Source organism: Leuciscus leuciscus (genome assembly GCF_965113295.1).
Source record: "Leuciscus leuciscus genome assembly, chromosome: 7".
Classification (NCBI taxonomy): domain Eukaryota; kingdom Metazoa; phylum Chordata; class Actinopteri; order Cypriniformes; family Leuciscidae; genus Leuciscus; species Leuciscus leuciscus.
In genome coordinates this window covers 10,920,611-10,944,395 of record NC_138731.1, presented here as the reverse complement: position 1 = coordinate 10,944,395, position 23,785 = coordinate 10,920,611, and the positions used below count along the sequence as shown (strand labels likewise).

General features: G+C 38.2%; 1 long non-coding RNA gene across 1 annotated transcript in view; it reads left to right on the top strand.

The window, feature by feature from the left end:
• Positions 1 to 21,776: 21,776 nt before the first annotated feature.
• The window catches only part of LOC309503586, a 29,265-nt gene continuing 27,256 nt past the window's right edge, over positions 21,777 to 23,785 (top strand). The window contains exon 1 of the long non-coding RNA XR_014207757.1: positions 21,777 to 21,817. This is a non-coding gene — a long non-coding RNA (uncharacterized lncRNA). The remainder of the gene's footprint in view (positions 21,818 to 23,785) is intronic.

The window sequence follows — 23,785 nt, the reverse complement described above, 5'->3', positions numbered from 1 at the left end:
TTGGTCACACAGGTGGTTAGTTTGAAAATGACTCCTGTGTAAGCGTTGAGTCATTCAGTATGTATAATTACACTATTGACATTAGTGACAAATGTTTTGCTCACACTTTATATTAGGTATTCTTAACTACTATTTACTTACACCACAAAACAAGGAAAATGTAAATATTGTATTCATGTTGTATTGCGAAAACACTTCTGCTTCTATTGATGTGGGATGGGATATGGTTAAGGTTATGTTGTATGGGTCGCTTTAAGGGTGGGTTAAAACAGAAGGGAAAGATCAACAGTGTAATTATAGATGTAATTGCAGAAATTAATTACAGATGTAATTACTTGTAGGTACTTATAATAATATAAGTAAAATGTAAAAACATATATGTACACAATGATGTAACGGTACGGCTGTAGACAAAACGCACGATGCAGGAGAATACAATACAAATAGTCTTTAATCCAAAAATGCACAAAACAAGCTGGAGAAACTCAGGAAACACAACCACTTTCCATTAACAAGATCGGACAAAGAGCTGAAAGAACACAGGGCTTATGAACTCAAGGGTGAAACAGAACAGGTGTGGTCAAGCAAATTTGCTGTGCTGACCAACAGAAAGCTGCTTGGTTTGAAAGTGACTTCTGTGTGAGCTGTGCTTCATTCATCACAACACTGTTAACAAAAGATTTTTTTTGGCTAATGTGAGTTCGGCCAAAAGAAGGTATCTTGAAAGGCAACTCACTGGGATTTGGAGCAGAGCTTTTATCTGTCGTGAGAGTGTGAAAGTCTGGAGGCAGAGTCGGAGGTGCCTATGGGCCATCCTCTCTGCTCTTTATGACACACACACACAGGCCTCACTGGGTGTGTAATTTGTGACTTCTTTGATCAGAGCACAGCCTCGTTAGCATTCTGCCCTACAGTAAAAACAGCTGTGTTTGAGAGAGAGAGAGACCCGTGATCCTCAGCTGTAGAGCACACTGCTGTATGTAGATTTCAGTGCTCAGGGTAAATCCCTCAGGTATAATCACCCAAATCTGCTCTCTCACCCAGCTTCTGCAGGATGGAGAGAATTGTGATGAAAGGAAATAGAAGGTTAAACCTTTCACCCAGTTCACCTTCCTCAACAGAGCTCAATGATTTTCTAAAAACATTAAACATGTCAATACCCAGTCTGACCCCTTAAAATCTAACCACAAAAACCTGAACTGCTAAGTCAAATAGGAACATATTTTAATCTTTTGGCTTTTTTTTTTCTTTAGCAAAGAGTATTTTCTGACCCCCAATCCCCCACCCCCCACCCAGACACTGAGTCCGTATCAAGTACCAACTAATATAAAATACTAGATTTTCATGTGCAATAACACTATAATAACTTTTATTAAAAACACTAATAAACATATTATGCTAAACATTGATTAAATGTATTAAATTGATCAAAAGTCACAATAAATAATTGTTACATTAAATATTTCAAATGAATTCTTTTCTTTTGAACTTTTATTCATCAAAGAATCCAGAAAACAGTTTCCACAAAATATTAAGCAGAACAAACACAAAGTTCTGTCATGAAACTCTAGATGCCGCAGGCTATTCAACTCAAACACTTGCAATCCTGCTGTATCAGTAGCCAATGAGCTTGCGTGCTCTACCTTCAAATATTTGGTTCCCTTAGCAGTGCAGCGCCCCTTTCAGAAACGCTCCACCTTCCCCAGCTCCACCTGTATAGATCTGCTACGGGTAATTCATGTACACTATATTGTACAGCAGCAGCATGTCTTACTTGCTCACAGCAGTGTGTTGTGTATGTATTAGCAGTAGCAAGTCCTGTACTTGCTCTAAAGCAGCAGCGTAGCAGATCTATTACACCAAGATCAAACATATCAACATTATTTATGTCATTCCCATTACCATGCTAAACACTCCGAGAGTTGTCATGACAGAACTGTTTTCAACATTGATAGTAATTACAAATGTTTCTTGAGCAGCAAATCAGCATATTTGTGACATCTGTTCTGGGTTTGAACCATTTGACAGTTTTCTGATTTGCCCTCATGTGTCTCACCTGTGTCTTGCTGGCCATCACTTACTAAATGAAGCATACCCTGAAGGCATATATTCATCCTGGTGGACCATCTCAGTGACCCGTTTTGGTGGGAATTCTCATTTTGTACGAGGGCATGGAGTAGAGCACCACCAAAAGTACCAAGGGTGATGTAAGTGTGCTGACTTCGAGCCCCAGAATTAAGATTGAGGAGTGTGAAAGGATTAGCAGCAAACCTGTTTCGTCATCCACCACCACCATGCCTATTTCGTTGCCCAGCACCGAGTCTGTGTCGTTGTGGATGCTCCCACCTCCTCTGCCTATCCCGTATTGGCCAAGGAGGCTGTTTCTCGCTTGGTCTGTTGAGTAGTACCCTTCTGATGTGACAGGGAAGTTACATTTTGAGCGTCTCCAACCCCATGATGAAGAATGGCTACAGTTTTTTTTTTTTTTTTTTTTTTTCAGATCTAGAAGTCTGTCAGTCTTAAACTCCTCATGAGGCAATCTCTACATCAAAGTCAAGGAACCAGGTTTCATAGCGGAGCCAGTTTGAGAGATCATATAAAGTCAGTACCGTTCAAGGTTGCCGGATCATGTGACGGGCGGAACTCCACTTGCTGCTCAGAAGGACATTTCCTAAAAAGACGTGCGACATGGGACCCACAACTCAGGTCAATGTCACCTTCAGTCCTATGGTGTTCAACAAACCCACCAACAACTGTACCTAAAAAGCAAACTTCAGGAATGCAATGGTATCCCCATGCTTTACATTAGGGGCTTCCAGGACACTGGCAGAATTCCTCAAAACTAGTTGGTGGGGCTGCCTAAAACTTCTCATGGAGTGGTCCTTCAGTGTCATATTTAAAGAGTACAGTCCCATCTGGAGGAAGCAGATTCTCCAAAGCTATTCTAAGCCTGGCAAACTCGCTTGGATCCGGCCAGCTGAACTTGGGGATAGAAGGGGAGGCCCTCTATATGTATACTCTGACACTGATGTATGGGTTAAATGTGGCATATTTGTCTCTACCTTAATCACAGGTGCTGGACTGGAAGAAACTGGAATTTGGGTTTGTAAGGGTTTCCGATATGAGGGATGTGCAGCTGAGGATAATAACTCTTTGAGGTCTTTGGGTGTTGGAGGCAGGGGTAGCCCATCTGGATTTTGACAGTAATACTGAGAATGGCGGTATGCTTGTAAAGGGTGAGCCTGGGAGACCCTTAAATACTTTGGTACCTGTGGTTGGTATGTAGCTGTGCCAGGTTTTTTAACTTTAAAGTCCCCATACCCCTTTTCAGTTCTGACTCAGGCCAAGGTGGACGCTCGGGCCACTCTTCATCATCAGCTGATGTGGCTGGACTACGTGGCAGGGAGGATAGGATGGCAATTGGGAGTCTGGTCATACTGGAGGACTGTCATGGCTTTTAGTAGTGCTAAGATCTGACCAGTTCTTTTAACTTAATACTAACTTCTTTCAACTCCATCAGGTCAGTGCGAAAGGCTTGGTGTGATCGCAGCAACTGTGAGTTTTCTCTGCGAATGGCTTGCAGTTCATTATACTATTCAAGCTCGGGGGAAACTGTTCCGCTGGGCTGATGTGAAGAACTGAGGTAGGTTTTAACTTCGCTCTGTATAACTAAAGCTTGTTGGTCTTAATCGAGGGCCTGTGCAAGAAGCAGCATTGTCAATTGTCATTGGAGTAGTCAGGATTGTCCCATGATTACTGGAGGGGTGTCACATGGGCAGTTACCTCCCAGGGGGGTGGGATGGCATGTTCAGTTACGGGTCTGCCCCTACATCAGGGCTCGAGACTAACGGCGTCCTATCGTCCTGGGGACGATAGAAAATGTGTTTAGGACGAACAGAAATATTCACGCCTACAGGACGAAAGACATTTTTGTATGCGTGTTCATTTATTTCTAGCCTATTAGGGTAACTTACTTAGAAAATGCCAAAATTAACCGACCAAGCGCTGACTACAACGGAGCGCGTCTTCTCATGCTGTTACTATAGTTACTATCACTGGCCGGTTACTCACCCGGAGACTTGTTTCGCGGTACATCTATCACATGGCTTATTTTCACAGACAAAAACGAGACGATAACTAAATAAAACTAGTTTTGAATGACAAAAACCATGACGAAAATCTATTGACATTTTCGTCAACGAATAAAACCTAGACAAAAATGTTAGATAGTGACGATTTGGGAAGCGATCCAGTCAGAACTGATGTCCTGCGTTTGATGCGCACATTTGTACTGTAACGTGCTGATCTACCCAGCGGCACACGGGCTGACATGCATGTCTCATAAAACGTTAAAAAACTTAAACGTCTGGGAGAATGAGTAGAGCAGACATATAGACCTGAATAAGAGTGACGACGCAAAAAAAGAGCTCTATTCGGTACGGTTTTCTGTGCGCACACACCCGACCCGAAGCGTGCAGCCATGCACATAGACACCTATACAGCGCGCGAGTACTGAACTGAGCTCTCTTTCGTGTCTGAGTGGACAAATACACACAATATTATGTCGAAATGTCCGTTTTGGAGAGTATTCACGTAAACTATGTTGGTTATGTTTTAAACAGTTTTGAGTGTATCGGATGTGCATCAGCGCACGTCATTGGACATGATCCGATGTCTTAAAGTGACAGACAGTGATAAACCTAATGCGGTCTGTGTCCTTAATATTGATCAAGCAACAAAAGAAAAAGAGAAAAGCATTCACTACTCGTTAATAGCTTTAATAATGATTCATTATATTTAATTCATACAAATAAATATGTCTGCTTGAAAGAATAAAGAATGATGATATTTTTGAGATATGTAGTCACCAGTATTTATTTGTTATTTTTTAATCCAACCAACTCAAAAACGTTTTGAGCTGTATGTATTTTTATCTGCATGAATTTATCTGCATGAACTGCACATATTTGTTCTGCATGAATACAAAAAAGCATTTAACTCCTGTTATTTTTTATTAAATCTGTTTTTTACCTGTTTACAGATAACTACTTTGAATGGAGCTAAATAAATATAATAATATATATCATAAACATTTTTAATGGTGTTTTTATTATGTAACTAACAACTATAGATGATAATAACAAAGTACAGAAACAACAAGTTTATTTTGGGACGGTTGACATTCACTTTAGGACGGTTCAAATCGTTTTTCAGGACGGTTCCAGGACGGAGGTGAAAAAAGTTAGTCTGGAGCCCTGCCCTACATACTGCACTTGGAGTCGTGTTCAGCATTTTGGTCTGGTTGCCCCAACAATCTCTTCATCAGACTCCATGATACCAGAAATGAACACTGCATCAGGATCGAAGGACCTGTTGTTGGGAAAGAGACTGCTAGGTTCTGGTTCTATTAATAAGCAGTATACACTCCTGGGTGTCAGTCAGGACACAAAGAATGAGGAGACTGGAGCTTCTTTCCAAAGTGTATTGAATAGTAGTTTTATGGTCATGTACTAACACTGTGAACACCAACGAATAACAGGCAGGGAGAAACTTCTAGGCACACAGCTGACGTTCTCTCAGTATTATACAAGGACTTTGTAGAACTCTAACAATAAAGAAGCATCGGGAAAGCAGGTGCTTTACTATTATCAAAATAGAAGTCCAACAATAAAAGTCTTCTTTACTCCGGTAGCCTTTTATACAATGATGATGTCATTATTAAATGATGACAGAATTTTCATTTTGATGTCAACTATGCCTTATGTGAGCAACCACTTAGTACTATGCCTGTGTTTTATGAATCTCAGTTTATACTTTCTCTCTATCTCCAGCTCTGATGTCTGCATATTGTTTCATTCTGGTTTCCATTGTGGGAGGTGAGTGAGGTCTGTCCTCTGCGGGGTGGGTAACCATAGCTGTACGTACTACGTCCCATCAGAGAATGAGACAGACAGTGAGAAAGACATGTGTGTCTGATCTAAAGCTTTGGAGGCCTCAGATCCGGATGTCTCAAATCTTCTGGAACCACAGAGGAATCTCTTACTAATTATGGCTAAGGAAACTGATACAAGGAGACCACTGTATAATAATGCAAACGCACATGCTTGAGGTCTCACCACACACACACTTACACAACCACGAACGTCTTCCTCTGTTATAGCAGTTTTTATGAGCTATTATTTATTTATTAAAATAAAATAAAATGCAAATGTATAATTTATAAAAGAATACAAAGTAAAATTAGAAAATAACATTAATTAAAGAAGAAGGATTATGTGAAGATGTTTTGAAAGATAACTCTTATGTTCACAAACAGATAGACTACTAGGATTGTTATTTAATTTGTTTTGTTAAAATTCCTAATTAAGTGTGTGTCCGACAACTTATTCTTAATAATTCTTCCCAACCGTACAAGCCTCTCCCACTCTCCGACATCCTTTGTCACAGCCACCAGATCTCACACCCGGATCTAGTGCCCTAAACTTCGGCACTATTTGTCACCGCTGTGAAATTAAACCACTATTAAAACATTCCAATACAGCCAGCCTAACTTAAAGGCAATAACTCTCCATTAAGCTTAATAACAAGCAAACTGATCTGGCATTGACGTAAAATAGCAAGATCAGAAATGCCACCAAAATTAATACAAATATCCCCAAAAATTCAAGATTGCCCTTATATGATATATTGTATTTTGTGTTTATAACATAATTTAGTTAAGCTAAATCACACATGCAAGAGTGCTATTTTCTCGAATATCAGCAAACATTGCGTCTCCCAGCAACACTCACTGTTTTTGAACAAATCGGGTGAGTCAATGATTCAATGACCCGTTTATAAAATCAGTGGACACTTGCTTCTTTAATGAAAGAATAAGACGGTTTGAACAAATCAGTTGAATGAATGATTCTGTGATTCACTTATTACGACTTGTCGTCTCCTACTGGCGGTTTTAGTTTCATATATAATAGTATAATAAATTTTTTCCCAACATTTCATATTTCTATTTTCAAACTGTTATATTTAGAAAATGTATCTCATTCCATTGTTTAGGCAATGGAAAATGCAGTGTAAATGGATTTTAATAAATGATAAAATGGTCTTTGTTGATACAGCCCTATTGTATAGTGTTAAAGAGTGTAATTAAATAAAAGATGATCAACAATATGTAAATTTACTTTTCATAAATAATTACAAGAGAGGTGCCCTTTTTTCTGTGCACGGCCCTGCTCACAAAAGCTGCATTTATTTTGGTCAAAAATGCGTAATATTTTTGTGGAAACTGTGACAATATTTTGATGAATAGAAAGTTCAAAAGAACAGCATTTGCAGTATTTGAAAAATAAATAAATGTTGTAACATTATGTCTTTAAAGTAACTTTTGATAAATTTAATGTGTTTTGTCTGATCAAAAGAATTCATTAATAAAAAAAAATAATCTTTCATTTTTCTTACAGACCCCAACATTTGGAATGGTAGGAAAAGCGAAGAATTTGTAACATGTAATTACAGTTTTTCTGAATTACTAAAACACTAAACCCCATACTCTGAACCATGCAAATTATCAATAGCCTAAACCAAATTTTCCGATAATAATCACTCTTTCTGTAAAACATTAAAAGTTATGGTATTTAAAGCAAAACTCTAAACACATTCTCACTCACTAAAATGATGCACTTATGTTTCAAAACACTAAATACAGGCAGGCAAAAGTTGAACCCAACTACAAGTTGTCATCGTTTACACACAATGACTCAAAATTGTTCACACTTATTTCTAATGATGTGATCAAAACCAACTGTACATAATACAAGTCAGTACAGAGTCCCAAAATTGACTCAAAATGTTGCACTGAATGTTGATACCAACAATGGATGGAACAATATAAGAGGGAGAGAAGGAAGTGTGTGTAAGAGGTGGTGAACAAGGAGGAAGAGGACGAGGACGAGGAAGAGTGGAGAATGTTGTCAAGGCTGGATCTGCTTTAGGGTTTTTCCCTTCGCCTGCAGAGATTGTCTGTGATGTGGACAAACTCCTCAGACTGACTCAACATGAAGACGTGATGCTGAAGCAGAATCAATCTCTCACTGACCTTGATTCTGCAGTCGCACAACTCTTCTGAGTGACTGTAACATGCTTTTCATTTAGAGTTTTTTACTGTAACCTTATTGTCTTTTGCAGTTGGGTCACTGTATTTTCAGAGTATGCAAGTGCTGAATATACAGATATTAAATACTATTCAATATTCAGTACAATACTATACTTGCAGTGCATACAATATATTCACCTTACTACTGTAAGTAGTCATTACTATACGTTTTACATAATGGCAAAATTAGTTTACTTTATTACTATATACTTTTTTTCTAACTGCATGCTTTGGATTCTGTGTTCTCCATTTTTTATGTAGTGTCCATGAATGATCTGTAGTCTTTATATATTGACTTGCTGTATGATCTGAAAGCATTATTTGATTTTGAACACAGATAAAATGGTTTTCAGGCAATTGTTTGATTTTGCCAGAAGAGTCAGAGGTTCTCTGAATGTGGTTTGAGAATTTGGTTTTGTGTTTGAGGTTTTGAGAAAGTGAGTGATGGTTTCAAGAAATGTGTTTTAGCAATTCAGAAAAACTGTAAATGGTTTTATTCAAGTCAAAAATATTATTTAACATCACTGTTATTGTAACAAACCCATGGGTTTAATCAGATAGAAATGAATCTTTAACGTAAAAATTGGGGATTACGATTCTTTTTTTACATTGTACTGTGTAATAAAAACACAGAACTATCTTTTTGTGTTGTAAAGCAGCAGTCATTGCACTAGCTCACACCCCGGAGAAGTACGTTTCTGAGACTGTCACTTGCTGCTGCACTCATAACTTCATTTATATTCTCATTGATGCCCATGACAGATGCTTTCTTACCAAACCTGCATGCAAGAATGTGGCAATGGTGTGTCGTGACAGTGTCTCCTGAGCAGGTAACAAAAGATTCAAATCAAAAGAGTCTGCCACAAACATACAGTAACAGTTTTATAGCACACAAAGCTAGTGTACATAAAGTACACGCTCACTCACAGTCATACTCTCTCTCTCTCAGACACACACACACACACACAGACATCTATTGTTGTTAAATTAAGATCATTGTAATTAGCACAGACAACTAACTCTAAGTACAACTTTAGGCATTTTTCACAGTGAATAAAAAACGTTATTTTGTCGCTTTATAAATATTTCCTTTTGAGTCTGACCATTTAATCAGATGTTGATGGGGGGACTATGCATTTAATACATTTATTTAGTTAAATGTTCCACAATTAGTAAAGGAGAGATAACAAGAGAAAGAACAAGGGTGAGAAATCCCATCAAAGCCCCTTAAACTTGGTCTGCAGATTTTCCCTGCAAACTGATTCACTTTCATTTGCATGTTTGTTGCAGCAGGAAGTTCATATTTTGATTGACATCTGCTCTGAGTGTGTGTGGTTCTGTCTCTGTGTGAGTGTGTAGTTCAGAGTTCATATTTTGACTATAAGTGTATGTGTGCATGTGTCTGAATACTGATGGAGAGTGCTCAGGGTTTGATTGACAGATTTACTCGGTTGTCTTGAGAAGCAACAGGAGCGACAGCTGTGTAACTCTTCGACCTGTTGAAGACCTGCACACAGAAACAAAGGTCTGATGAGTTCTTTAAAGTTTAGCTCATAAAACAAAAATAGCTTTGACTGCATCAAGAAATTGCTCTGTTATGAAGGCCTATTTGGCTTCCACAGAGTTAACACATGAACTGTCAGCTCTGTTATTATAGCTGTACTATCAGCTCTCCTAAAATCAGTTACAGTATGTTACTATCATGTCTGATATATTCAGGTTTGTTACTGTCACATATGCTACTATCAGGTCTGTTACTGTTTGCTCTCTGACTGTTTGTTCTGTTACTATCAGTTATGTTACTATTATGTCTGTTATATCCAGGTTTGTTACTGTGACCTCTGCCACTATCAGCTCTGTTACTATCAGCTTTGTTACTATCCTTTCTATTATATTTAGGTTTGTTACTGTCATCTCTGTTATTGTTTGCTCTCTGACTGTTATTTCTGTTACTATCAGTTATGTTACTATGTCTGTTATATCCAGGTTTGTTACTGTGACCTCTGCCACGGTCAGCTCTGTTACTATCAGCTTTGTTTCTATCCTTCCTATTATATTTAGGTTTGTTACTGTCAACTCTGTTATTGTTTGCTCTCTGACTCTTTGTTCTGTTACTATCAGTTATGTTAATATTATGTCTGTTATATCCAGGTTTGTTACTGTGACCTCTGCCACTATCAGCTCTGTTACTATCAGCTTTGTTACTATCCTTTCTATTATATTTAGGTTTGTTACTGTCATCTCTGTTATTATTTGCTCTCTGACTGTTATTTCTGTTACTATCAGTTATGTTACTATGTCTGTTATATCCAGGTTTGTTACTGTGACCTCTGCCACGGTCAGCTCTGTTACTATCAGCTTTGTTTCTATCCTTCCTATTATATTTAGGTTTGTTACTGTCAACTCTGTTATTGTTTGCTCTCTGACTCTTTGTTCTGTTACTATCTGTTATGTTAATATTATGTCTGTTATATCCAGGTTTGTTACTGTGACCTCTGCCACTATCAACTCTGTTACTATCAGCTTTGTTACTATCCTTCCTATTATAGGTTTTATTTAGGTTTGTTAATATCAATTCTATAACTGTCAGCTCTGACTGTTTGCTGTTTTACTATCAGTTATAGTGTTGTCTGTTACATTCATCTCTGTTAGCATCAGCTCTGTTAAAATCTCTTACTATCCTATCTGTTATATTTAGGTTTGTTACAGTCAACTCTGTCACTGTCTGTTAGCTGTTAGTATCTGTTATAATATCAGATGTTACTGAGAGCTCTGTTACTGTCAGTTATTCTATAGGCTGTTACTATCACCCCTGTTACTGTAAGCTATTTTAATATCAGTTACGATACTGTTTGCTTTGTAACTGTCAATTCTGTTACTATCAGATTTGTTTCTATCAGATTTTTTAACGTCTGTTCTATTACTGTCATATACGATCAGCTCTGGTACCTCCTTTTCACTAAGTATCTGGAATGCATGTTACTTTCGTGTCTGTTACTGTCATCTCAATTAGATAAAGCATGTTACTTTAAGTCCTGTTACTATTAGATTTTACGTCAAAGATGTTACTGTCAGCTCTGTTTCTTTTAGCTCTTTTACTATCAGTTACGATACTGATAGCTCAGTTACTATCAGCTTTGTTGCTATCAAATCTTTTAACACCAGTTCCATTACTGTCATCTCTGTTACCTCTTTTTTTATTATATATCCGTAATATCTGTTACTATCTTACCTGGTACTACCAGTTATGTTACCGTCAGCTCTTTTAGATAAGACCTCAACTATAAATAAAATCTCCATTCTTGGCTCTTCATTTTGATGCACTAACATTAATAAAGAATATTAAATTATTTGATGCATCCATTATATTCTGGCCAAAATCACTTAAACAGGCAATCTATCTATTATAGATAAGATATTTTGATCTCTCACAGTAAGTAGGAGCATCCCATGAGAGCTTGAAGCAAGTCATCTCTTGTTCCATGATATTTGTTGCAAACAGGTCTGTTACTTTTAAATCTGTTACTATCAGCTTTATGTCAGCTCTGTTACTGTAATTTGATACCTTAAAGACAAACACAGTGTTTTTGAATCAGCCATCATGGTTCACTAAAGTCAAATTGTTTTGTTGGAGTTTAATGATAGAGCTGAGCTGAATGACTGATACGATTAGAGCTGAGGTGATAATGCAGAAGCAACCTGTGGAGTCAGTTCAGTTTATACAGACACAGAGATTCAGTTCTGAGGTTTATGTGGTACTTGCTGATTTGCAAACAATAAGAGGGACCCCACTGAATTTGTGTTATTTTACAAATTATAAGTTATTTTACAAATCTGAAGATTACGCGCCAGCCGCAGAGTGTGATGTTCTCACAGTATTGTACACACGCCGCTGAAAGACAGACCTGTGTTTTTAGACAGTCTGCCTCCCAGGGGATTATGGGCCAGTGGTTAGTGTTACTCTTTTCTCTTAAGATGTCAACAGTACAGAGATAAACCAGAGAGAGAGAGAGAGAGAGTGCCTCCTTACACTCCGCTAATCCACACACACACACACACACACACACACACACACACACACACACACACACACACACACACACACACACACACACACACACACACACACACACACACACACACACACACACACACACACACAGAGACAGAGAACCTGTTTTAGAAACATGATGGAGATCAATACTGCCATCTACTGCTGCCTCTGGCTTTTCATTCTTCTCTTTCTGCCGTAGTGTTTCTCTCTCTCAATTCAATTCTCTCTCTTTCTCTCTCTCTCTCTCTCTTTCATATGTGCTCTGGTTAAACAGCTCTCTCTCTCTCTCTCTCTCTCTCTCTCTCTCTCTCTCTCTCTCTGTCTTTAGTTTAAAAATAAAATTGTCTTTGGTGAAATAAAAAAAAGTATAAATTTTTCAGTTCAACTTTGTGATCATTTAATTTCTCCACTCTATACAAGTGTTGCTGATATTGTCCTAAAATTCATTTGTTCTTATCCACACACCTTGTTGATTTTTGTGAAGTTACACAGAATAACCATATAGAACTATTCGACTATGCTACATCAAAGCACACATGTTAAATTCATGAGGAACAGACTGAAATTTAAGTCAGTATTCAATGAAAATCAGACTGATCTGGTTCTGGTTCAACTCACTGACTCAATGATCCGGTCACAGCGGTTGACAGGCCTCTAGAGGGGATGATTATCAGTGAATACAGTGTTTTTACACAAATGTTGTATGACTTCCAAAGGCTTGGAATATAGCGTAGGCTAAACATGGTACTTTTATAATGATTTTGCATCCTAAGAAGAATTATCCAATTTCACTTCACTTTTGCAACACACTTCTATACATCTAGACCCCTGAAATTATCACTCTAAAAAGGCTTTATTTAGAAAAGGCCATGGGTGTTACTGTGGCAGCAGTGTAATTGTGTTGGGTGTGTGTGAGGTGACTAGCGATTATGCAGGTGAATGATTTTTGAGAGATAAGTTGACCACTGGAGACAATGCCATCCCACTACAGAGAAGTCATACTAATATTCTGTGTGTGTGTGTGTGTGTGTGTGTGTCGTGTGTGCGTGTGTGTGTGGTGTGTGTGTGTGTGTGTGTGTGTGTGTGTGTGTGTGTGTGTGTGCCTGTGTGTGTGTGTGGTCGTGTGTCGTGTGTGTGTGTGTGTGTGGTGTGTGTGTGTGTGTGTGTGTGTGTGTGTGTCGTGTGTGTGTGTGTGTGCTGTGTGTGTGTGTGTGTGTGTGTGTGTGTGTGTGTGTGTGTCAAGTCAAGTCACCTTTATTCTATATAGCACTTTTTTACAATACAGATTGGTATCAAGGCAGCTTCACATTGATAACATGAAAATAATACAACAAAGTTTGTTTCTAGAAGAAAATTGCGTCATTGTCCACCTTAAGTAAGGCAGATCAGTAATATTGTTGAATATTAAATGTCCCCAACTAAGCAAGCCAAAAGCCAAGGCAACAGTGGCAAGGAACCAAAACTCCATCAGTGACAGAATAGAGAGAAAAAAACCTTGGGAGAACCCAGGCTCAGTCTGGGCCAGTTCTCCTCTGGCCAACGAGCGAACAGTATGATCCAGGGCCAGGCAACATTACAGGTCAGAAGTCAGATTGGATCAGAACATTCAGAATATTATCCAGTTCCATCTGGTTGGAGGTCGGAGTCATCGCGCCGGTATGGAGACGAGTTTGTTGAGGATCAGTGCCGATGGCTGTCGTGTCGATGAGGCCTTCACAGGGCTGATGAGGCTGGCACTTCAGGGATGCGTTGTGGATGGGTCCAGGCGCAGGTCCACCATCTGATCTGGATACGGCCCGGATCCAGCTGACTTCAGTAAACCTCGGAATAAACAGAAAGACTAACATTAGCGTAGATGCCATTCTTCTTATGATGTAACGAGTACATCCGGTGTTATGGGAAGTGTCACCGGTTCCGGCTGACCTAATCTAAGCAGCCTAATAATCATTTAACTGATTTGAATAATAGAAATGTGTAATGTTCTATATGAATGCCAGATAAAAGAGATGTGTTTTTTAGTCTAGATTTGAACTGACAGAGTGTGTCTGTTTCCCGGACAATGTTAGGAAGACTGTTCCAAAGTTTTGGTGCTCAATAGGAAAAGGATCTACCGCCAGCAGTCGATTTTGATAGTCTAGGTATTATCAACTGGCCAGAGTTTTAAGATCGCAATAGACGTGAAGGACTATAATGCGTTAAGAGCTCGCTCAAGTACTGCGGAGTTTTGTTTTTTGGAGTTTTATTTTTTGGAGTTTTGTTTTTTGTCCGATAATTAGAATGCATTCATTTAATCTTGTGAATTGGTGCGTTTTGTCGGGGTGCGAAGAAATATAGAGCTGAGTATCATCAGCATAACAGTGAAAACTAATGCCATTCTTCCGAATGATATCTCCCAAGGGTAGCATGTACAGAGTGAACAGCAACGGTCCTAGTACTGAGCCTTATGGTACTCCATACTGAACTTGTGATCGATATGACATCTCTTCATTTACTGCTACAAACTGATAATGGTCAGATTCATATGATTTGAACCATGCTAGTGCAATTCCACTAATGCCAACATAATTTTCAAGTCTATTTAAAAGAATGTTGTGGTCAATAGTATCAAATGCAGCACTAAGATCGAGTAACACCAATAGAGAGCTACAACCACGATCGGATGATAAGAGCAAATCATTTGTGACTCTAATGAGAGCTGTCTCAGTACTATGGTACGGTCTAAATCCTGACGGGAAATCCTCACAGATATCATTTCTTTCTAAAAAGGAACATAGTTGTGAGGATACTGCCTTTTCTAGTATCTTTGACAGAAAAGGTAGATTCGAGATCAGCCTGTAATTGACTAATTCTGTACGATCAAGTTGCGGTTTTTAAATAAGAGGTAATAATAGCCAGCTTAAAAGATTTCGGTACATAGTGACAAAGATGAATTAATGATACTAAGAAGAGGATCTATGACCTCAGGAAGCATCTCTTTCAGTAGCTTAGTCGGTATAAGGTCTAACATACATGTTGTTGATTTAGATGATTTACAGTAACGAGTTTAGAAAATCCTTCATCTCCTATAGCAACGAATTAATTACATTTTTCCTAAGGGACACTACAATGCACTTCCTGATGCGATACTGTAGTAGACGGTTGAATAGTTATCATTTTCTCCCTGATATTATCAATCTTGTAAGTAAAGAAGTTCATAAAGTCATTACTGCTGTGCTGCTTGGAAACGTCTGGGGTTGAAGATTTATTTTTCGTTAATTTAGCGACTGTTTCAAATAAATACCCGGGGTTTTGTTTATTTTCTTCTAATAGGGTTGAAAAATTGTTTTTAATGCCTTTCTGTATGCAATCGTGCTCTCTCTCCACGAAATGCGGAAAACTTCTAATTTTGTTTTCTTCCAGTTGCTCTCCATTTTTCTCGCTCCATTTTTCTTAAGGGCCCGAGTGTGCTCGTTGTACCACAGAATTGAACTATTTCCTTTAATCTTCTTTAAGCGCAATGGAGCAACTGCGTCTAAAGTGCTGGAAAAGAGAGAGTTCAACATCGAGTCTATAATAGGCAACATCGAGTTCTTCTAGGCTATCTGGGATGCTGACGAGATGAAACTGATCAGGAAGATTATTAATAAAGCAATCTTTAGTGGCAGAAGTGATAGTTCTACCATATTTATAACACAGAGTCGGCTTTGCAGCCTTGGCTAAATTAAGTTTACATGAGATTAAATAATGATCTCAGATGTCATCGCTCTGCTGCAGAATTTCAACGGCATCACTTCAAACTAATTATATTTGAAACTAAACTTCTGAGTAATACTGAAGATATTGCTATAAATTACAGCAACACCTCCCCTTTTTCCTTTTAAACAAGCCTCGTGTTTATAGCAGTAATTTTGCTGGGTGGACTCATTTAAAGTAATGTAATCGTCTGGTTATAGCCATGTTTCTGTCAAACACAGAACATCTAGGTTATAATCTGTGATCATATCATTAACAATGACTGCTTTTGAAGAAAGGGATCGAATATTCAGCAACCCGAGCTTTATCATTTGTTCATCCGTATTATATTTGCTTTTATTTGTTGAACATCAATAAAAAAATTGACCCTTATGGGTTTGGGAGTTTTTTATATTTCGTAATTTAGGGAAACAGATACAGTCTCTATATGATGATAGTATCTGTGTTTGGATTTATCTGACCTCAGTGACGTGAGACATCTAGCAGACGGTCGGTTTAGCCAGTCTGTCTGCCTCCTGACCTGAGCCCCAATTCATGTTTGAGCTCCAAGACTATGTGCCATATTACTAGAAAGAAGAAGTGTGTGTGTGTGTGTGTGTGTGTGTGTGTGTGTGTGTGTGTGTGTGTGTGTGTGTGTGTGTGTTGTGTGTGTGTGTTATTAGAGTGTGCATTGATGTATTTGTTTTCTAACTCTTACCTCAAAACTTGTAGCTTGTTGAGGAGAGGTGCGCTTGCACTTTTGTGATTAGTGATTCGACATGTGATTTTGACCTAATGGACAATTAAAAAGACAAAGATATATTTGCATTGAAGTATGGGCATTAATTACAAATAAATTATGTTCTTTTGAACTTTCTATTAGTCAAAGAATCCTGAAGAAAATTATCACATTTTTTCCACAAAAATATTAAGCAGAAGAAACTGTTTTCAACATTGATAATAAGAAATGTTTCTTGAGCAGCAAATCATCATAATAAAAATGATTTCTGAAGGATCATGTGACACTGAAGACTGGAGTAATGATGCTGAAAATTCAGCTTTGATCACAGGAATACATTAGATATTACAAATTGCAAGTCGTGTAATGTTCCATTTCTTATAATAATTATAATATTTTTGGCATTATATCAGCCGTCCTGCTCTCTAAATATTGTTAGGACCATCAGCTATTTAAAAAAAACACATCAGTGAAACACTACTTGTTTTGGTGACTCGATTAAAACCCGGACAAGCTCACATTTGACCACACCTTCTAATTCACAGCAGTTTTCAAGAATGCTGCATAACTGAAGCCCATTTTTATCAAATGCTAATTGTGCACATGTAAGCTGGTAGGTGTGTCAGATAATGCAGAGAGAGAGGGAGGGAGAGAGAGAGAGAGAGAGAGAGAGAGAGAGAGAGAGAGAGAGAGATAGAGAGAGAGAGGGAGGGAGAGAGAGAGAGAGAGAAAGAGAGAGAGAGAGAGAGAGGGAGGGAGAGAGAGAGAGAGAGAGAGAGAGAGAGAGAGAGAGAGAGAGAGAGAGAGAGAGAGAGAGAGAGAGGGAGAGGGAGAGGGAGAGGGAGAGAGAGAGAGAGAGAGAGAGAGAGAGAGAGAGGAGAGAGAGAGAGAGAGAGAGAGAGGGAGAGGGAGAGGGAGAGAGAGAGGAGAGAGAGAGAGAGAGAGAGAGAGAGAGAGAGAGAGAGAGGTCAGGTCTGCGGGGCTGTGACCTCTGTCAGGGCATAATTGGGGCAAGATGCCCTGCAGGACTGTGTCTAACCGGCTACACTGTGAGTGTATTGAGTTTGACAGCAGTGTGTGTACCTGCGGCCTCCACTCTTACGGCATGTAGAAACCGCCAACACACTTACAAGTTTACATGTTTAAGACCGCTTCTGCCACCACCATTAAACATGCTTCTGTTCAATATAATGGCCAGTCATTTTCATCACTATTAATATTGACCATCCTCAATGGTTAGTGGTTTGAACAAAATCTAATTATTCAGCACTCGTCACTCACAGTTTATTCTATATAGTTGAAAATATATATATATATATTTTTTTTTTTTTACGATATTCACCCACCCGTCCACATTTTCATTTTTCCCATGGAGGTATCTTATAAAAATGATTATCAATATTAGCATATTAGAGTTTATATGGATCTGCACTTTGAATTTCCACAGGAAATAGTAGACCATCCGGGTAACTTTGGGATACTCATTCCAACATACTACAACTTGTAGAACATAATTCTATTAATGTACAGTAAGTGAGTTGGAACTTTCTATTACATCATTTGTGGTGTTTCATGAATAGGCAGGTGCTAAAGATTTCTACTGGTGCGATTTGCTTGTTAGATATTCTTTAGTTGTTGAGATTTTTCGCAGAATCATGTAGTTTTTACCAGGAATTCCACTGTTAAACATGATTATTTAAAAAATAAGTTTAAATAATGCACGGGACCATATTTTATTAAATAATAAAGCAACCTTGCATGACAATTTTTTTTTTTTTTATCGTTAAAAGTCGATTCCCTATTATTTATTTAATGTATTTATTTATACATATTGTATAAGAATTCGTGTGTACTTATATTTTATGAAGGTGCGCCTCTTCTTTTGGGAGCCTCCAGCAGTTTTGCTTATTGCCATATTCATTATTCTTATTATTCACGTTTCAAGCTGATGTCAAGCCTTTCACGTTAAACGACCAGTGGTGTAATATAATGAAGTAATAATACTTCCTTACAGGACTTAAGTATTCTTGGGGAGTATCTGTACTTTACTTGAGTTTTTATATTTTCTGTCAACTTTCACTTTTACTCCTCTACATTTCTTAAATAAAAAGTACGCTTTACTCCGAATCATTTTCCCGAAGCATATTCATTACTTACTACACAAAAAAGTCGGAAGAACACAGACTGCAAGCAAGCAGGTTTGACTAATTATTTGTGTTTGAATATAAGATTTCACACGTAGGCTACTTGTATTTTATGAAGGTGTGCCTCTTCTTCTGGGAGTTTCTATAATTTTAGCTTATTGCCATATTCATTATTCTTATTATTCATGTTTCAAGCTGCTGTCAAGCCTCTGCTAACGTTAACTAACGTTAACAAATACAGTAACAAATGTATTTCTCATGGTTAGTTCATGTTTGTTAATACATTAACCAATGTCAACAAATGAACCTTATTGTAAAGTGGTACCAAAACGACAACTGGAAACACTGAACAAACATGGCACACTTGATTCCTTCACAAAATGAATGGGATTTTTATTCTCAGATCTCGATTGTTGCACTCTATAGACTTACATTTCTTTTTTTTAAATGTATAGTTTTAGTTTTAGTTATAGCTTATTAAGTTTTAGTTTCCGTACTTAAACTAAACGAAAACGAGAAATGTTGCCTTGGCAAATAGCTGAAATAAGATATAAAAAAACTTAAATAAAAAAGCAAAAACTAATAAAAATGACATAAACACAACAAAATTACAACAAAAATTGAAATGAAAACATAAGGTAACACTTTTTTGATGGCCCACTTTAGACTACTTTGCAACTACTGTACATGTCAACTAACTCTCATTAGTAGACTGTCTAATTAATATCTGCTAACACTTTATTGTGATGCTCCTCAGACATTCTACTGTCTATAAGTAACTCTGTAACTATATATCAACTTATTATATTAACTCTAACCAAACCTAACAGTCCACTACAGTTCTCTAATGAGAGTTAGTTGACATGTAGTTGCAAAGTTACTTATAGTTAGCAGAATATCTGAAGTGGACCATCAAATAAAGTGGCCGAAAATAAAATCGAATTGAAAACGTCAGTGGCACTAAAATAACACTGTTCAGAAGGCAGCATCAGTTAAGTTGAGTTGCACCGCCTCGCGCTGTATCCATCCACCACAGTTACGCTAACAGGCTAATTAGAGCTATTGATAGATCACTCGGGTACTTAAGAGGAGTAATTAATGAATCAAATGACGGATAGGATCTTTTTTTAGAGTAACGGATATCCCGCTTTACCTCTCGGATCTTGACGGACAGCCTTTTTAAAGAAACCGTTCGGATGTTTACAGAGTCCACCTCGACCCCGGGTGTCACTTCCGCCCCTCTTTGGCCCTGATTAGGGTCCCGGAGCAGTGATAGATGCTCCCGAGTCAGAGGCCGGGACGCCCCGGAGGGGGTGCTCTCTCCGGGGACAGGAGGGGGCGAGGTGGGCTCTCGGGCCCAGTGAGGCGAAGCCCCCAAGGGGAACACGCAGAGAGTAAAGGGGGTGGAGCTGGAGGTCAGGACCCGCCAGAATCCGTCTCACACCAACCCTGATCCTGATGACCTTTGTGTTTCGGCTCTGAATGGACGCTTGTTTCGCCCGCTCCGTCCCTCTGACACAGTGACATCACGCCTTAAAGGGACCTTTGTTTTCGGGTTTATGTAGCTGATTTAGAAACACTTACTGGGGTGCACAGTCCTGATGTGACAAAAATTAGGGGCCAAATTGTCTGCCTCAAATGCCCCCTCCTATCTGATTACCCCATACATCACTGCATAGTTAGGCTTTAAAGGGGCCTAAATGTTTTTGTTTTTGCTCAGTTTTCATAAAGAAGTCCGTCAGATGAGTTATGGTTTCTATAAATAGCCGAAGAAAGATCAGATGCTTTTGAATGAATGTTGCGGAATGTTTGTTTGTAACTGCTTTGATTTTCATAGTGCGAAACAGTAAACCATTGATGCATGTCCTTCTTATCATTCTGGCCTTGAGTATCAAGCCAACATTTATAATCATCCATTTCTAGATTTTATGTTCAGGGTGGTTGCTTTTGAGTGATTTGGATTTTTCTCCTTGTTTGATTTATTTTGTTCTGTGCATGCTGTAGCGATGTGAGTTTGAGAAAGGCGCATTACAAATAAAATTTATTATTATTATAATTTTGGGGATATGGGTGGATTCTATATAGAGAATGAGGGGGTATACATATACCCTTGTGAAAAAGAAGTACACTTCAGCATACTTTTAATAAGAGTCCTTATTGTGAAAATTAATATATTTTAAAATAATATACTGAAAGTGTGTGAACTGAATGTTATGTTTTCATGCACTTAATTTCATGCTGATTGCAATTGAATGAAAATGTATTATAGTTTCAATTTATATTAATTGCAATTGGCTGAAATTTAGAGTGTTTTTGACCCACTTACAGTAAGACTTAAGTAATTTCACTTCTATTTTCACATCTATTGTCTTTGAAATATGTACTGCTGAATGTATTGACAAACATTTATGGGAAACTAAAATATAGTTTAATGTAATTTCTATTGAAACTTGTATGTCATGAATTTAATCTATTCTAAAATATTTGTAAATACACGTAATGACGAAGTTGCAGTGTAGCACATTTAAATATATTAACTTTAAATGTAAAAAATTACAGTAAAAATTATAATCAAGTATTTTATGTGCTTTAGTATGTTAGTCAACACATCAAAATAAGTGTGACAAAAGATTATTAAAACATAATCACTTAAATGTTCTTAAAAGTGCAGTCAAATTAAGTTTTTTTCATTAATATTATTATCATTAATATTATATTATCTGCAAGTAATTTTATTTTATTTTTTAAATATACTTTTAATGGGTTTGTTCACCCAAAAATGAAAACTCTGTCATCATTTACTCACCCTCATGTTGTTTTAAACCTGTATGAGTTTCGTCCTCCTGTCGAACACAAAAGAAGATATTTTGAAGAATGTTGGTAATAAATGAGATGCTGGACATCATTGACCATAGTAAAAATATGGAAGTCAGTGGGGCCCATCAACTGACTGGTTACCGACATTATTCAGAATATCTTTATCTTCTTTTGTGTTCGACTGGAGGAATAAACTCATACAGGTTTGGAACAACTTGAGGGTGAGTAAATAATGACAACATTTTCATTTTGGGGTGAACTATCCCTTTAAGATTTGAAGTGCACATTCAGCACAATTAAGCACACTTCTTTTTTACTAGGCTATGTTAAAAATGTCCATGTTAAAATCCCCTCTAAAACAAGATATGAACCCCATCATGATGTTTGTATGTGAGTCTGTAGAGCTTAGAGTTATGAAGTAGAGTTATGTGTGTGTTTGTGGGTATCAGTATTATTTTTCAGTGTGTGCATGTATGTATTTGTGGCCAGTGGTCTCTCTCTCTCTCTCTCTCTCTCTGCTTGTATTATACTGCCGTTGTTTGGCTTCATTTTGAGTCTAACCACAGATTTATTCCACTGCCCTCCTACAATCTCACTCATAAACCCTCTCAGCGCTGTTCCTGGATCAGCTGCGCTGCCTGAAACACACACAGTTCAGATGGAGCGGCCTGATTCTAGATCAGCGCCGCGTCTCTGCTGTCTCTTTTGGGACTTCCTCTGAATCAGCCGGCTGGTTTGCATTAGGATTCGCAGATGAGCAGACTTGAGGTTTCTGATATCAACGTGTTCATAAAGGAGAATTCAGCAGAACTGAATCCATATGAACTTTGACAAAGATCATTAAAGGGACTTCCAAAGCAAGTCTGGAGTTTCCCTGTGAGACTAAAGATGACACTGAGTTAATTTCAACAGGTGTGTATTAGTTGTACATTAGTCCCTATTTTAGACTATAAGTGGAAAAATGCTCAGCGTTTGAATAAGGAATGTTTTAAACCAACATTTAGCACTTATTTAGCAAATTTAGCAAATTTAGCAAATATTACATTATACAGTGGATCTCAAACGGGTTTATTTCAGAACCCAGATTGTTCAGGTTGGACTTAATACAAAAACAAAAAAGTGTTTTCAGAAATAAACCCAAAGTTTGATTGTGTTAGTCCTTAACATGTCAGGTGTTAATCAGCAAGAAATGGCTTCATTTTTAATCGTCTTCCCTATTTTTCCCCCAAAAGAATAGTTGAGAATAGTGTGACAGGGTTGAAGACTGTAACAGGTTTGAAGGGAGACATTGCCTTCAATTTAATATTTTAAATGTTGTCTCTCTCTCATATTGAGCCCTTCTTTCTGGGTCAACATATCTGCATGCACAACACAGTGTTTCTGCTGCTGACGCGCTGCCACACAGTCAACACAGTCAACACATCCACATAACAACAAATCTGATGTGCGGACATAGGATGTTAATGTTTAAGTGGACATGTATTGGACAAATATTCTATTTATAAAAAAAAGAAAAAAGAAAAAGAGTTGTCACGATTTCGGTACGTATATATTTACTAAAACAATGACTATTATTAAAAAAAATGTGTATATAAATGTATATACAGCTACTCCCCTCCTCCTCCATCTACTCTTCTCCCTCCAGCTACTCCTCTCCCTCCTCCATCTCCTCCTCTCCTCCACCATCTACTCCTCTCCTTTATCAGCTACTCCTCTCCTCCTCCATCTCCTCCTCTCCCTCCAGCTACTCCTCTCCCTCCTCCATCTCCTCCTCTCCCTCCATCTCCTCCTCTCCCTCCATCTACTCCTCTCCCTCCAGCTACTCCTCTCCCTCCTCCATCTCCTCTCCACCTCCATCTACTCCTCTCCTTATCAGCTACTCCTCTCCTCCTCCATCTCCTCCTCTCCCTCCATCTACTCCTCTCCCTCCAGCTCCTCCTCTCCTCCTCCATCTACTCCTCTCCCTCCATCAACTACTCCTCTCCTCCATCATATACCCCTCTCCTCCTCCATCTCCTCCTCTCCGTCCATCAAGTACTCCTCTCCTCCTTCTTCTACTCCTCTCCTCCATCAACTGCTCCTCTCCTCCTCCATCTACTCCCCTCCTCCTTCATCTCCTCCACTCCGTCCATCAAGTACTCCTCTCCTCCTTCTTCTACTCCTCTCCTCCA